The sequence below is a fragment of the Halichoerus grypus genome, chromosome 7 (genome assembly GCF_964656455.1).
Source record: "Halichoerus grypus chromosome 7, mHalGry1.hap1.1, whole genome shotgun sequence".
NCBI lineage: Eukaryota > Metazoa > Chordata > Mammalia > Carnivora > Phocidae > Halichoerus > Halichoerus grypus.
This window is the reverse complement of record NC_135718.1, coordinates 75948560-75966313: the sequence shown is the minus strand read 5'-3', so window position 1 is coordinate 75966313 and position 17754 is coordinate 75948560. Positions and strand designations below refer to the sequence as shown.

Here is a 17754-nt window from a genome sequence, read left to right as displayed (position 1 = left end):
GCCTGGAATAAATCTCACTTGATCTTATACATTTAAATTTTACAACAATGACTTGCATTGCAAAAAATATTTCAAATAAATCTAAGGAATGCATGTGAGCTTTTGAGTATTTTTCAGGTCAAGTAATAAATTCCAAAATTAATTTATGATACACACACACACATATAATGGAATGGGTGATTTAAATTGAGTCTTTTTCATTTTAGTTTTTTATATTAGTGGCATTCCAGTGAGATAAATAATTTAAAAGGAAAAGTCAAATTAACTTCTTATAACAAAAAATAAAGCTGAGTCAGAATTTTATTTTTATTTGCCAGCATTCTAAATTACTGAAGAAACTGACCCCACCATTAATATCAGTCTTATATGTATTTTTATTTTCCCTAGGGACATCAAAGCAAGGGATACAAGCAGCCTCCACACCAAGAAACAGTTGTTGTCCCAGCAAGATGCCTATATATTTGCTAAAGGAAACTTGACAACTCTCTTTCAACAAACAAAAGTGATCTAGCACTTTTCGTACAGTTATTATGCACCAGGCATTATTCTAAGCACCTTAAATGTACTAATTCAGCCCTCACAACAACCCTATGCAGGATTCTTGCATTACTGTTCTCCTTGCATAGGTGAGGACTGGAGTCAGTGTGATAACTGGCTCCCAGAAAGGAAAAAGGTTAGCCTGTTGGGCTTGCCTGTAATACACGAAATTCTGTCATCACTCTGCTTATGTGGAAACAGTTTTTTGCTCTTTTAGTTTAAAAAAGAATATATTTCCACTAAATTAAATATGAGTGGTGAGAGGGAAGAGAGGCCAAGTGGACGAGAGTGAGAAGCCAGTATCTCTCCTCAGAGGGTTGCAGCCAGGAGGCTCCCATCTTGGGTGTTGCCTGGTTCATGTAATGATAGGTGGTTCGATGGTTTTAAGGGCATTTTGGGTGTCCAGAAGAGACTACTTAGAGGTTGACACTGGATTTAAAATTTAATTTTCGATTCATTAAAGTCATGAATCAAAATCATGGCTTCCTTAGGCATTTTACTTAGCCACCCAACCCAGCCCCCCTCCATGAATCTGGTAATTTAAGCAATCAATTTAGAGTAGTGTGTCTCAAGGTTTTAGGTTTCAGGATCCTTTTACAGCCTTAAAAATAATTGAAGTCCCCAGTGAGCTGTTCTTTAAGTAAATTATATCTATCAATATTGACTGTATTAGAAATGAAAACTAGAAATTTAAACAAAAATTAATTCACTTGAGAATAATAAATCCTTAAAAAATTAACATGAATAATTTATCTTTTGTGAAAAATAACTATGCTTTCTAAACCAAAAAAAAATGTAGTAAAAATTGGCACTGTTTTACATTTGTGCAAATCTCAACAGAAGACAGCTGGATTCTCCTATCTGCTTCTGCATTCTGTCTGTTGCAATATCATATTTGGGGAAGCCTCTAGGCGAGTCCACTGGACATGCTGAGGCAGCAAGAGTGAAAAAGCAAATAGTCTGAAATTTCTGCACTGTTATGAAAATAGTTCTGACCATGTGAAATCCCTCACGGACCTGGGGATCCCACAGAATCCCAAGGCACACTTTGGAAACTCATTGCAGCAGTGACCTTGAATATTGTTTGTTACCAACTGATAGGTCTAACCCTTTAAAGTGTCACAAAAACCCAGATGAAAAACCTTCCTAAGCACGTAATTAGTTCTCACGCATTTAATAAGTCAACCTTATAAATGCTAGAAACTTTAAGTTATCTTAACTACCCTAATGAAGAACATAAACTTAAAGAGATTCCTACCCCAAATCCTAAGTTTAAATGATTATACATTTTACATTAGAATTATCAGACTGTAACTCGACTAGGGTGATCTTAAAATTACACGTCTATGAACTACCAATTATGCACAGATTCTCCTTAAAAAAATATTAACATCATGGTCTTGATTCTCTTAAACATTTATATTTTGATTCTGTATCTCCTTAGAGGTGAAAGATACTTGCTTTCTAAGGAAGACAATCACCTTCCCAGTCTAACTGGGATTCCTTTTGACTTGTTCCTTTGGCTAGTGTTTTCATGGGATTTTATTAGCTGATCTCATGAGAGGCACTAGACTCCACATGGTTATTATATCAATGGCTCCGTACCAGCAAGAGGGGAAAAAGCATGTAGCCTATAATCCTAAATTCAGTTACGGGCATGACTTATTTTTTTTCCTTCTACTCAAAAAGTCTAAAACTCTCACACAGGCTGGTGGCTTGATTGGATTTTGAATACATCTGGATCTTAAGCTATGTAAATGTCTTCTTGCCTAAGGACCTTTGAACTTGACAATATTTCTTCATTCATTCATATTATCTGGACCATACAGCCATACAGATATTTAAACTCTTACCTGATTAAATTTTGGATAGCTCATATGGCTCCTCCTGGCATAAAAACCAGTGTAACTCAACCCAAAAATGATTTCATGAAATATATAATTCATCCCAACTTTAAAAAAATAGTATTAAATCAAATTTTTCTATTAAAAATCTCAGTCATTAAATGGAGTATTTTGATTGAAAATAAAGAGGCCCTAATGAAATTAACCCATTTAATCATAGATTAAGAAAGTAAAAGGGAAGGAATTCACTCTGCAATTAAATAGTCTAACAATCTTTGAAAGGCACAGAAATTTAAAAATACCAGTTGGCATTCCACTTTCCCCAACTGTACCACTTCAGAGGAAACATAGCTGCAAATTCCTGGATTAAAGGAACAATAAAAGCATCTAAAAGTTCTCAGGATGAACTCTATATTGGGACCGATTTCTCTTGGATGATTTGTAAGCCACAGAAACCGATCCTGTCTCTGGGGATCCAGTCTGTCACTTCATGAAAGGGCAGTTGCAGCTCGACATGCAGAGCCAGCGGGGACTCATGTGGCTCTAGACAGAAGTCTCAGAGAAGGAAGCATAATGTTAGACATATTGTCAGAGACTGGAGTGGATCTTTCCATTTCTCAATCATCTCAGTCTCATCTGAAGAGAGGTGGAAATATGTCCAAGAATTCATCGAGCCCAGAAATTACAGGAATGAATTACATGAAATGAAGGAATGAACAAATACCATGACATTATTTTAAAGTCATATTTGGAAAACCTGATTTTTTTTCCAGGTTGTTTTTCTTGATTTAAAAAAAAAACTCTAGCCACAGTTTTCCCAGATGGGCTAAGAGTTTTCTATTTCATTTAAAATTTTATTAAGTTTCCAATTTAATAGATGTTACTTCTTAAAGTGCAAATAATCACCATCTTTCATGCACGGAACACAAAAGCACAGGCATGAAATGTTTAATCCAACAGCTAATTCTCAAACTTGATCACAAAGAAGACAGTTAATTCAAAGGAAAAGGATTTAGCCGAGGAGAGAAATTTTTTAAAATGTATTTCAGTTTTAAAATTTACATATTGTGGATCCTCTTCATTTTTACTAACATAACTAGGTAGCCTGTGGTTCTTATCAAAGTTCATCTTTTACTGCATTGTTGAAGCTTCATAATACCACTGAGGAAAATCAAATAGAATTTGGGCCATAAACTGCCATCTCCAGTAGTAAATGACTAAGCTATAAAAAATTATTTATAGTTATAATTTTCACTCCAAACAGAACTTAATGTAAAGCTACTCATTTTTATTGTGAAATTTACCATTATCTATAATCTGTCCATATTGTATCTGTATGTGTGTGTGTATGTGTATATGTGTGTATGTGTGTGTATGTGTATATGTGTTTATGTGTATATGTACCTGTGTATATGTGGGTATGTGTACTCATGTGTGTATGTATGTGTGTGTGTATGCTTATAAAGGTAAAAGAAACACCCATACACCCATAACTCAGCCTACCTTTGAGGTTCCCTGTGAGCTTATCATGCATTAGTCGTATAAGGCCATTTTTCATATATTTTCTCTGATAAAGCAGAAGGTCACTTTCTAGATGCAACTTCAAAAAGACCAAAAGAAAAACTTTTGGTTATAAAAAGGTCAAACCCAGAGCTCGTTGGCGTGGACTATACATGCTTACTTTAGAGTCAACTTTCTTCCAAAGGCTAAGAAAGTCTGATCGACCCCAGGTAGAACACGGCAATAGCATGTGCCTGCTTTGTCCAAGGTGACAGAATGCTTACCAGGATATAGCACACATGGCCTTGTCTATTACTGAATAGTAGAAGCATTCACATCTGTTTAGAAAACTAAGATATTCCAAAAATACTGCTTTTTTATTTATTCTTGTTTTACCTATCTATTCCAAAAAGTTTACTTGTCTAAGTTCTTGCCTTCAATTGTAGGAATTCCTTACAAAAAATTTGAGATGAAAAATAAGGAGCATTATATTTTTAAAAAATATTTTCCTATTATGATAAAGGATTATTAAATATTCTTACTTTTTAAACAATAAACAATACTGAACTGAAAGTATTATGATACGACTCCATATTCCTTCAATATAAATGAAAACAAAAATTAAATAAATAATTATAAAAATAGACAACTTGGACTATACTAAAATTCAAAACTTCTGTGCATCAAAGAGCATAATCAACAGAGTGAAAAGGCAACCCACAGAATGGGAGAAAATATTTGTAAGTCATACACATAATAGGGGATTAATATCTAGAATATATAAAGAAACACTCAACACTCAACAACAACAAGACAAATTGAAAAATGGGCAAAGGGCATGAATACATAATTCTCCAAAGAGGATACAGAAATGGCCAACAAGCATAGGAGAAGATGCTCAACATCACTAATCATTAAGTAAACGCAAATCAAAACCACAAGATCTCTTGACACCCAGTCAGATGACGATGATCAAAAAACAGAAAATGACAAGAGTTGTTGAGGATGTGGAGGATGTAAGATGGTGCAGCCACTATGGAGAAGAGTATGAAGTCTCTTCACAAAAAGTGAAAACTAAAATGGCCATATGATCCCGCAATTCCACTCCTGGGTAGATATATGAAAAAGAATTGAAAGCAGGATCTCAAAAAATTATTTTTACCCCATGTGCCCGGCAGCACTATGCACAATAGCTGCAAGTTCTAGAAGGAACCCAAGTGCTTACACAACAGATGAGTGGATAAGTGGATGTGGTGCATACATGCGATGGAGTATTCTTCAGCTTCCTGACATCTGCTAGGATGTGGATGAACCTTGAGGACGTTATGCTGAGTGAAATAAACCAGTCACAAAAAGACAAGTACCGTATGATCCCATTTATAGGGGTGAGGTATCTAGAGTAGTCAACATCCCAGAAAAAGAAAGTAGAATGGTGGTTGCCAGGGGCTTGGGGTGATGGGGAGTTGTCGTTTAATGGGTATAGTGGTCAATTTTGCAAAATGGAAAAGTTCTTCACATTGGTTGCATAACAACTTGAATGTACTTAACGCAACCGAACGGTACACTTAGAAATGATGCAAGTTCCTTACACTGTCATTGCAAATAGCTCTAAAAAATTAATTGTTCTGCAGATGTTTAGGAAAGTGCTTCTAGTTTTATATGGACACACTTCCAGCAGGCTTCCTAAATAATTATTTGCACACTCAGCATTAGTTAAAAAATATGTATTAAGTACCTACTATTTGCCTGTTGTTAAAAATGCTACTTTTTATTGCATAAAGATCTATCAAAGGGACACTTTTATTCATTTTTTTAGAGCTCAAGATGGGCTTTTCAGGGCAGAGAGACAGTCTATTTTCTCTCATCTAAACTCATCACCAATGGAAACCCCTCATTAGTTCAGCATTTCATACTCCCAGTTACTTTCTTACTTTTCACACCAAAATTCACGATCTTATATGGATATTCCATCTCTAACAATATCTCAAATTGTCCATGTTTGTTACTAGAATGATTTTTTTATTATAAAATCATAATCTTAAAGTCTGAAGTGAGTCCTCTCACTCAAAACAGTTTGAAAAAAAAAAACAGGACCAACTCATTAGCATCGTGGGCATTTATATATTAAAAGTTTTATGAGAAGAAAGAAGGATGCCACCTGGGGAGCTTTGGCCTGCTGAACTAACATGGTGGAAAACAGTTATTGCACAACAAAGAACGAAAACAGAGCGACTGGATTTACATAAAAAGCATAGCAACAGACTACATTAAAAAGTGTAAAAATGTCTAAATAACATCCCTGAGAGCAGCCACAGAAAGAGAGCAGGAACCACCGTTTCTCCATTTATTGAGCACTCATGCTTTGCACTGTGTTCAATGCTTTAGAGGTTGTCCATTTATTTCATCATCACAATAAATACATGGGGTGGGCTATCTTACCCCTTGTTTTAGAAGTAAAGCTGACGTTCAGCTAATTTAATTAATTTGTTCAACATAGTTGGTATCCATGAGCCCACCATCTTTTTTCTAATTGGTCTTAGGATCTATCAAACTAGGATAGGCCCAGATGTTCCTCTAAAATGCATGCCCTTCATCTGGCTCTAACCCCACTCCCATTCCTTCCCACTTTATTACTCAATAAGCTCTGCCAGATTTTCATCCATATTGATATTTCCTTTAAGAAAACACAGTTTAAAAACCACTTCCATCACAGAAGATCAGTCAGGTCACAAAGATTATCTGCTTGTTTTATGGATCAGGAAACAACCCCACATTGCCATCGGTCATGTCACCACGACTCACATTCCAGGCCTCTTGAAGGTCTCCCATCAATCACCAAACAGCACAGACTTCCGCAAATTAACTGAGGAAAACAAAAGATTTGAGAGCGGAGGATGAGGGAAAGCTGTTCCAGCACGGGATTCACTCCCTTAGGATAATTAATAATTAGCCCTCCTGCAATATGAAGATCCACTTAAGGAATGACATAATCCTCTCTATTGGGTTCTTAAAGGTAATATTTCAGATGAGAAAGAGGAGTCCAGCCTCCTATCACTGGGCTTTAAAATTGCTCTCCTCCCCCTCCCCCAGCCCACATCCTTTAAATCAATGGTTTAAAAATCTCAAATATACTTTGTACAATGTGGGAAAATGCTCCTTCAATATGTTCAGAGGTCACTGTCTATATGGGAAACTACCTCTGTCTTGAGTTCCCAAGCGTAGTAACCCATCATTTCATCCTTCATGTCTCCATGAAAAATAAAACGTGCCTTATTTCCAACTAAACACATTGTGAGGAGACAAGCCATCCATTAGGAAAAACAGTCATCTTTCTTGTTTCTGTTTGCTTTTTGGGATATTAACCTAAGTGACACAATCTAAAAAATTACCTATCAGTTCACATGGTGGCAACACCCCTGGGAGAGGCATGGGAGCGGGGCAAACAGAGCTTGGCCAGAGTCCAGAGTCCTCAGAGCTCAAGTGTAGGGCTTTTCCTACCGATCCAGGTTGATAAGCTTAGACTTAGCCAGCTCTGCCCTGCAAAGTAGGGTACCAAGAAGGGTAGAGGAAGGCTGGAGAGGCAGCTGATCATGGAGGACGCTGCCATAGAAGCTGTCCTCCTCATTCTTGGACTGAAGGAAGTCCTGGCAGGATTTTAAGTAGATGGATGACAGATTTACATTTAAAAGTTCATTCTGGGGGAGCCTGGGTGGCTCAGTTGGTTAGGCATCTGACTCTTGGTTTTGGCTCAGGTCATGTTCTCAGGGTTGTGGGATGGGGTCCCATGTCAGGGTCTATGCTCAGTGGGGAGTCTGCCTGGAATTCTCTCCCCCCCTCTCTCTGTCTCAGATAAATAAATATCTAAAAAAAAATAAAGTTTCATTCTGCATAAGAATGTGGAGGGGGGATGGGAGAAGACCAGAGCTAAAGACAGAGACCAGTTAAAAGGTGCATCAACTGGAGTCCTAGTAGGAAACCCACTGGCACACTCAAAGGGTTTAACTGAAGATACTTTAAAGAAGGGGCTATTTGCAGAGGTAAGGAACCACAAAGTAAGGGTGAGGCACCCAGGGGCCAGTAACAATGAAAACCTGTTACCAGCCTGAAGAAGAAAGGACAGGAGGAATGGTGTTACTGGAGGCTGGAGAGAACTGGGGTTGGAAGTAGGGCCTCCCCAGAGGAAGGCAACCAAAGCCAGAACCATGGGGACCAACCTCTCTCCTCACGTCCTTCGCCTTCCTCCAGGGCCTCCCATTGATTTAGCTCAAGCAGAGGAGCCTACAGGGAGGTCAGCTGTCTAGGGCATGATTCCAGATGACAGGCAGAGAATGGACTGGGACGTGGGTGGCCAATGGAGACCAACCATTGAAATAGCTCCTGATAGAGTCACGGTACAGTTGTTGTTGGCCTGACCACAGGGAGTGACAGTGCCAACAGAGATGAAGGGAAAGGCAGTAGACATTATTTGAGAGTTAAACTCAATGTGACTTAGTTTTAAATTGGATGTGGGGGCGAAGGGAGCATTCAGAGAAGACTTAGAGGTTTCTGGTTTTGGTGGTGGGGATGGCACTGCTTTTAACAAAAGAAGGCACATACATTAAAATAGAGGTTTCAAGGAAAAACCCAGTTCTTCCCTGTGCATGTTATGTCTGAGGAGTAGCCTAGTGGGCATAAACTATGCATTGTTGGGTTTTACACTACCTTGGTGGGAGGTAGGGGTAGGAAGTAAGCTTTGGGTGTCATCATCAAATGGGTAGAAGTTATAGCCAAGAGAAAGGATGCAAAGCCCATGGATATGACATCGGAAAAGTAGGGGATCAGGGAGTAACCTTTGCAACATTATTCATATTTAAGAGTCCAAGAAAGGAAAAGAAAAGCCACCAGGAGCCTGCAAAAGAGACTGACGAAGGATGAGAAGTAGTGGAAGCTGCAGGAGGAGGAGAGGTGTGTGCAAGGTGTCGCTGTTGAAGACAACTGAGAGGAGCTTGTGGAGTATTCAGGGGATTTGGTGATGGGATGGATGGTCATGCTGCCTCTAGGAAGAGAAGTCATATTGGCTGCCGGTAGGAGGGCTGAGCATGGGAGACCAAGAAGTGAAAGTAAAATCCCTCCCACCTTTGAAGAAGTTTGCTGGTGATCAGCAGCTGTGGAATGGAGCAATGCCTATAATGGAATGCAGGACTAGGGGAGGGGGTGCGGATCTCTTTTCAAAATAAAGGTTGAGTACAGTCTGTGGAAGGGGGCTACAAGAGAGGGGTTGAAAACACAGAGAAGCAAAAAGATTCCCAAAGAGATGTCACAAGAGGAGGGAGCAGCTGGGAACAGATGACAGAAGAGCCAAAAACAAGATAAGGGGCTAAGTAAAATTTCCGGTGGCCTCCATCGTGGGAGGTTGAGGGGGCTCATGCTTGGCCTCTGTGTAGACCAAGATGGTGGCGTGGGGCTGGGGCTGGGGGGAGGAGCACAGTTAACCCACAATCAGAGCCCACACTCTCAATTTTGGAAAAAGAGAGAAAGGAGAGGGGGAAAGGCAAGAAGCACTTTAGTGTGTAAAGGAGAAAAATTAGTTCAGAGCAGTTTGTGTACATTCCAAATCAGGAAACCAAATGAAAGTTTAAAAAATTGAAACCTTTGTCGCTGCTCCCGCAAACAAGTCAGAAGGTACCAATCTTGCCCTGATTCATCTGTGACTCTGCTCTTGAATCACAGTTGTGCCTTATCCTTAATCAGGAACCTTTAATCAAGCAACCCCACCTTTAAATTTGGGGGGCATGGATAAAGCAACAGGGTTTAATGCCACTTCAACCAAAACAGAGGTAGGTCTTGGATTATACTGAGACAAAAGTGCGATCCAAAGACAGATCAGAGACAAAGGCTGAGAATCACTCTCGCGCACTAGGTCAGCAGCCTTTCACCATACCGGTTTCACGAGAACATAAAGGTATCAGATATGGATGCATCTCAGGGCACATTCAAGATGCAAAGAAGCCAAGGAATACACGCTTCCTATTTTTTCTTTGAATCAACAAAGATCCAGCTTGAAGCCTCTGTTCTGCTGGGCTGGCAGGGAAATCTTAGCAGTAACAATAACACAACCATAACAATCTCAATACTGACCAGGCCTTGCAAAGGTTCTTACATAGAACCAAAGCATGAGGAGCCCCTTGCCCACCCTAGCGGGTCGTGTCAAGTGTCCACACTGGCTTTTGCCTTCGGAGTCCCTGGCTCTGCACTATGATGAAGAATTGATTTTACAATTAAGAACTGGATAAGCCCAGCCTCTTGCTAGAACATCCTCTAAAGTCTTGCTGTGTCCCCAGGCATTGCCACTAAATTACACAAGGGACCCCTATTCTCAGAGATCCCAATGATCAGAGTTGTATTTTCGGGGAAGGGAAGGCTCTGACAAATCATTTTTGCTCTCTTCCCATTGCCCTTCCCCCTCCCCCCAGGACTCACAGTAGTAAAAACCCCATCAATCAGTTTAGGCTTTTATAGAAGACAGGAGATGCTACTCATTGAAAAAAAATATATAGGGGCACCTGAGTGGCTCAGCTGGTTAAGCATCTGACTCTTGATTTCAGCTCAGGTCATGATCTCAGGGTCATGAGATCGAGCCCCACATCGGGCTCTATGCTAAGTGCAGAGTCTGCTTGAGATTCTCTCTCTCCCTCTCTTTCTCCATCTGCCCGTCCCCCTGCTTGTGCGCTCTAAATCAATAAATAGGTAAATAAGTAAGTTAAATAAATAAATTCTTTAAAAAAATACAAAAATCAAATGTGAGGTAAGAAAATATGAAAGCATAGCTCTCTGCTTCAAGTGAGGTAAAGGGAAAGTTGGAAGAATAAACACAAATCAGCATTGCAATCATTTGTCCTGATTTTCATTGGATATGAAAGGAGACAAATCAAAAGGTATCAACTAGAAACAAATTACGATCAGAAAATGAATTTCAGTCATTTCATTAAAAAATGACAAAACCCCCCCAAGAGATCAGTAACTTTAGAGACCACTGTTTTTACAGTGGTTGCACTTTGTACCTTGGACGAGACCTCTTAGCCTCCCCTGCAGGTTAGCTACTGACAATATTTTTACTGTATACCATTTTACCTTTCACAAATAAATTACCCTCTTGAAAAAACCAGTGAAACAAAAATAATTGTGCAATTATTTTTCTGTAACACAAAAAAGCAAAACACTGGAATCAATGAAGGGTAGAGAACATACACTCTATACCTCCTTGTGTCTCCAGGGCCCTGCGCAACAGAAATGTCCCAAAATGCATTTTGATGATGTAAAACGAGGAATAATCCCAAAAAACATAAGCCAAAGTGAATTATAGTTGAATTTTCATCCATGAAGTCTTTTGGTTTAATTTTATTTACTTGGTTGTGTTTATCTTATTTTTTTTGTTTTGACTCCTCCGTTTAAACTGTGAGCTATTTGGAAAATTGAAAAATTGCACATTTCTTCATGGAAGGTTCTTGTTCTTGGATTATCCCTCACTCCCTCTCAAGATGCACAGAGAAAAATGAAGCTTCTTTGGCGTTCTCTGTTCTAAATCTTGTGAAAAAAAAATTCTGGTTACTTTTGGAGCACTTATGCACTTACAAAGCATTTGTATATATGTGCAGACAGTCAAAGAACAAGCCATTTTGGGGTCCTTTATCCATTAAATTTTAATCTTTCTAAAAATCATCAACAGAGATTACATCTGTTTCTTCAGAAAGTGTTTCACATTCTAGAACAGCGCAGCGTGCCCTACTGCAAGAAAGGGTTCTTCTCAAGATGTGATGATTAGAGCCAGATCCATCCTCTGATTTACAATTAATCAATTTACTAATTGAAATTAAAATTTATCAGGTGAGGGGCACCTGGGTGGCTCAGTCCCTTAAGTGTCTGCCCTCGGCTCCGGTATTGATCCCAGGGTCCTGGGATCGAGTCCCACATCGGGCTCCCTGCTCAGTGGGGAGTCTGCTTCTCCCTCTCTCCTTCTATCCCCACCCCTGCTTGTGTGCTATCTTTCTCTCAAATACGTAAATAAATAAATTAAATCTTTAAAAAAATAAAATGTATCAGGTGATACCCCTACCTACCTTTGATAATACAATTTTTGTCCATCAAGAAGAAACAGCATAGTTATGTAGCTCTTTTTTCATGTGTCATATTCTCCAAGTAGTAAAACAATGGTTTGTTATTCTTGCTAAGACTTTTTTAAACAATAGACGTTCGGCTTCGGTTCTCTTAGCGACTTTCCTTACGTACGAGCTGCTGACTGTCTCTCATACTGGCAGCAATTCCTTCACTCAAAAAAAAAAAAAAAAAAAACACCTTTTAGGGACATATGGCTTCTCTTCCACCTCCAGGTTTCAAATTGACTTCAAAACACCTACACAGAGTTGGAAGTTCCTAAAGTGTCAACAGCTGAAATGTCCCAGGAGCTGCGAATGCTTTTCATGTAAAGAGTCAGAGATGGAAAATTACTGGATTTAAAGAAAGAAGAAAAGAATGGAGAAGAAGGTAGTCTTAGAGGAGTTAGCTCCACATTGATTTCTTTCTTTCTTTTTCTTTTTTAAAGATTTTATTTACTTATTTCACAGAAAGAGACACAGCGAGAGAGGGAGCAGAAGCAGGGGGAGTGGGAGAGGGAGAAGCAGGCTTCCCGCGGAGCAGGGAGCCCGATGCAGGGCTTGATCCCAGGATCCCGGGACCATGACCTGAGCTGAAGGCAGACCCTTCACCGACTGAGCCACCCAGGCGCCCCTACATTGATTTATTTCTATGCGACTTCAAATGGTATAGTGAAACTAAAGAGGTGGAAGAAACAGTCAACATAAAATGTTTTAAACTTTGACTTTTGCGAATCCAGCCAGGTCAAATATACTTTAAAGTGCATTTTTTTCTTCTCCGATTAAAACTAAGAAGAATGAACTAACACTAACACTGATTCTGAGTATAAAGACACTGAATGCTTTAGGCCAGGTTCTGTCTCCTAAATATAACATGCATCACATATAGCAAGAAAGACTGGTATAACCTAGTATTCAAAATCATGGGGCTACTTGTAAAGACTTGCAGTATTCTAAAAAACAACTCTAAAATTAAGGAAATACCAAATAGAAAAACAGGACTAAACTTAAGCATTGATGTTGATATCAGAACATACTTCCCCGGGTACACAATTCAATTTTCAACAACACAGGTGCTAATTTGGCCATCTTATACTGAAATGGTTAAAGTAGATTTAGATTTATTTATCTAAAGAAAATTCTAACCTCCGCCACCCAAATGAATAAATATTAAATGTTGTTTCAAAAACTTACAATGCTTACAGCCTTGGAGAATTGGACAATTGAAAGAGAAGTTTAGAAAATGCTATGATAGAACAAGCACGCTGGAAATACTTGGTTTTCAAATACATAAATAAATCCAATGATTCTGTGCTTTATAAAAATATAAGTAAATGATTAAGATAGAAGAGGTCCAGTTGCATATGCCAATCCCTTAAGTTACAGGAAATACTTCTTAAGACAAATATTTGTCTCAGTTATCAAAATAACGACTTGCATTTAATCATGTATTCCAGAAGTTTTCTGCACGCCACTGGAATTCTAGCTATCAAAAACTGAAGAGGGAGACTTCGATCAAACTGAGAAACGGCCACAAACGTATCTGAAGTTGTACATTCTCAGAACACCTTAAAAATTTGAAACACTGAAGCAGTCTTCAGTGGATGTTGAACTTAAGTGAACTTTGACACCAATGACAAGTTGATTCTGCGATAATAAATTCACAGGTACAACAGAACCCCTGCTATATTCACAATAGAGATGTGCCTGTGTAGATACAAACACTGCTTCTTATAAACACAAACATCTTGCAAAATGTATTCTTTGCCAATGCATCTCATGATACACACCAAATATAGAAAACCCAACCATTTGGGGAAAAGCTTTGTTGCTACCACTTTTAGTCTCCTTAAACAAAAGTCAACAAACTCCCAAGTAGTACAACTGTGCTTATCAAGTTTGTCTGGTTTTAGAAATGTACTTTTATTCCCTTGCTTGTAAATCAAATGAGTCATTTGAAAAGTACTTCACTTCTGATTTCTAAATGTTAAAACCAATAACATCGTTGTATCATAGCACAGAATACAGAAATAATTTGTGCCTAGCAAAGTAATTTAGACATTAAAAGGGAGAGAAAGCTTACCTGCTTCCATGTTTTACAATACTTTCTGATACCTTCCATGCCTGAATAATCATTAACACAGCTTAAAGGGGGAAACACTTTAGCAATATGGAAAATACCTTAAGAACACAATTAAAGTGGTAATATACAGCAATAAATGATAAACTTGCTTAAGAGTGGATTGGAACATCAGGGTTTAATTACAATTCTGAAGATTTATTTACAACTTAATGGTAAGTGCTGCTAAGTAAGGGTTATAGGTACTAAGGGTTGCTTTTGAACAAGATTATAATCAACTTTGGTAATATGTCAGATGCATTAATGACTTGTGCTCTTCTTGGGCCCAAATGAAGGGCTCTCTATCAGTGGATGTTCTGCTTAACCTGGTGGTTCCCTGAAGGTTTGACACTGTATCCTCTTGTTGAGAAATGTTACCTTACTGGATTCTTCATAGTGTTATTCATCTTTTACCTCGAATCACTCCGGGTTGTGAACTTTCACTTGTAAAATTCTGAGCCTGATGAAGAAATGTGTATATTCTCTTGGATGAGGTTACAAAGAGGCAAAGAGTTTGACATTGCTATCTTCTGATATTAGTTGGTCCATAAGTACACGCTTTTAGAGGAATCAGCAGAAATAAGAGAAAAGATCAAAACCTGGCCATTTGTCTTTGAAAACGGGAGCAGGGAAAAGTTTGGGGAAGCTACTGAAATTAATATAGTTATTATACTTTTTAATATAAGTTAATACAGTTTTCCTAGATAGTACAAACTCAATACTGAATTATAATAGCCTACTAAACCATCATAGAATTGATCTCAGGCAAATGAAATAAAATATTTGAGCTTTATCATTATTTTTAAAGGAATGGTCTAGAGTAAGAAATAAATCAGGCAAATCCAATTAATTACTTTGGTCTGACACCCAAACAGATTTTGGAAACTAAAGGAGAAATCAAGGCCTTTGGGCATGAGAATGAAGATCAAAACAAAAATAAAAAACCTGACAATTTCTGATGAGGAAAAAAATGGCAGGTATATTATGGATGAAGAATAAAATGTTCGTTTTAAGGTCAATCACGGTAGATCACTTTATGCTCAAATAATTATAAAGGGCATATGTTTCTAGACTCGCTATATTTTTGAGAGAAAAAGGCCAAAACCTCTTCACTGTAATGAAGCTTTCTGAGATTTTACTTTTCAATACAGTCATGTCACCAAAATGTCTAGGACACTATAGAATATACTGATGTCCCGTATCAGGGACTCCATCTATTTTTAATGAAGACATGGTGGGAAGGCTTAATTCAAAGGAATAAGCCCCAAGTTTTCCCCAGATGGGTGGATGTTAGGGCAGGGGTGTCAAAAATGGGTGTAGGCCTTACAAGGAAAAGAGCTTGTCACAGGGAAGGAAGAGTGGTTCAGTTTTAGGGAACTGATTGAGAATTGTTGGAACAATTAAGAGTTGTTTTAAGAGTAATACACTAGATCATGTATTACTGTGTGGTATGTGGTGCTCGGCAGTTGGTTGAAACCCACGTTCAAGGTGGAGGCTGGGTCTAGTCTAGAGATACGTGTGTGGATGTCTTCTTCACACAGAGCTTTTGGGTTTTCCGTTATTTTAAATGTGACACACTGAACCAAACCGATTATTCTTTGGTTTGCTCTGACCGGTGCCTGGGATAATGAACATAATACTTCCTGTCATGTCGAGACAGTTTCCATCAACGGTAGTTTGATGTTGGGATTTTAGCTGCTGCAAACCTACAATGGGCTTCTATTGAAGTTTGTGGCCAACTGAATTCTTTAGACCTTTTCATTTTTCATGTAAGTCACTGCTTCTCTTGTCTTTTATCTGTATGATAACATTTTTAATTTAAATATAGGATTTTATGTTTATTCCTGTTATATTTAATCTTTTTGGTTTTGATCCAGCAATTCAAATTCAGCCTGCCAAAAATTCAGATTACTAAATAAGGGATACCGATCAGCAGTTTTCTATCTTCCCTGGAGAAACTAAGGAACGTCAAGTTAAAAATGCATCCTGAAGAATTTGGGTAAGATATAAAGAATTTCTTAAAGGAAGGGTCAGAGAAGCTAGAATAGATACAGGGAAAATTTTTGGTCTCTACTTTGTAAAAATTTATCAAGCCCCCTTTTTTAATTATCAAGTTTCATCTTATTAAAAGTGGTTAAACCATAGTGCTTTAAGTCAGCTTTTATCCCGTCTCAAGGAGAATTGGCTACCCTTTCTTTGTGTCCCAAATGCATCTTGTGATATATGTAGATCATAATACTGGTGAGAAATACTGGCCTTCTTTGCCCTTTGGTCTCCTTTTTATGCTCAGCTGTGAAGTTCTTGGGGATAAGAATCATATCTTATTGGTCTTGATATCCCCAGATACATAATGGGCATTTAAAAAATTTTTAATGGTTGACTTAATAAATCACTGAATGAACTGAAGGTAAAGTATGAAGGTCAAGTATGAAACATTCAGTATCTACTATATTTCTGGCTGAGCTAGAGATCCTCATGGACAAGGCCACTGCTTGGCTTCCTGAGGAGATGAATGGAGGAAGGGAGTCAGACAGACTAGATGATCTATGAAGGTGACCTTGAGTCTCATGGATCCATCACGTCCACAATTTTAGGTCTAAGGCCCTTTACATACAAACATATAATATGCCTCAGAGAGAAATATAAAATAATAGAAGATTTTTTTAAATGAATGATGCTTAAAATGTGGGTTTTCATTGTACATAAAAATCAAAGATCCTATTATTTTATATTTATAACTAAGGCATTCTGTGACATTTATAAATAAATGGTCATACTTCTAAAGTCATGCATTTAATGGCGACTTCTATAGTCCTTCAGATGCAAAGTCAGAAATATAGTTTTATGTAATTTTCATGTACTGATATATGATTTTTTTTTCATGAACAGTGCTTGCATTTGGTACCTTGAATCATCTTTGGCAGAGAGATGTCTCCAAATGTAGGAGGCTATTTTCACTCAGTTGAGTTATTTCATAGAAATTCAATTTAGTTCCTCATTGAAATCAGTAGATTATCTATTCATAAGTTAATACATTGTTTGATTCTCTTATAATGACGTTTCAATAACTCATTAAGGTAACAGTTTTGCGTTTTCATTAACACCTAAAGGTCTAAGATGGCTTTATAAACCCACTTCCTTGTCTACAAAGTTATCTGAGCATTTATGAACTACCATATACATGTGAATATATGCATTCCACTTCTTTACACAGTTAAAGCCTGTATTTTTTTTTTTTTTTTTGGTAAAATGTTGTTATAGGCAGCACTTCTCCCAGCTTGTGCATCCAGAACTGCTGATATTCTGGTTCCTCTGTCACAGAACAGGACACTAGGACACAAGAACGCTGAATATATATATATATATATATATATATATATATATATATATATACATTTTTTTTTTCAACGTTGGGCTCAGTGCCCTTCCTTTTATTTTCCTTTTGATTTTCAACATCATCTTTTGTTCACAAAAGAAAGATGATTGTCTGCTCAAGCACTGCAATACAACATCTGAAAATGGAAAATGAAAAGAACAACTGAACTTTCTTAGTGGGGGCTTGATTATAGTCACACATCGAATAGATGATCACTGACTCAGTCAAAAATTGCTTGTTGAGCTTCTC

At 37.9% G+C, this 17754-nt stretch overlaps 1 protein-coding gene across 15 annotated transcripts in view; it reads right to left on the bottom strand.

Annotated features, from left to right (window-relative positions):
- The window catches only part of CHRM3 (cholinergic receptor muscarinic 3), a 479705-nt gene that overhangs the window by 287556 nt on the left and 174395 nt on the right, over positions 1-17754 (bottom strand). Inside the window, exon 3 of one of the 15 annotated variants that reach the window (XM_078077758.1) lies at positions 11978-12181. The exons of the other annotated variants lie outside the window; for them this stretch is intronic. The gene's annotated coding sequence lies outside the window, so the exon portion shown is untranslated. The remainder of the gene's footprint in view (positions 1-11977; positions 12182-17754) is intronic. 15 annotated transcript variants of the gene reach the window in all.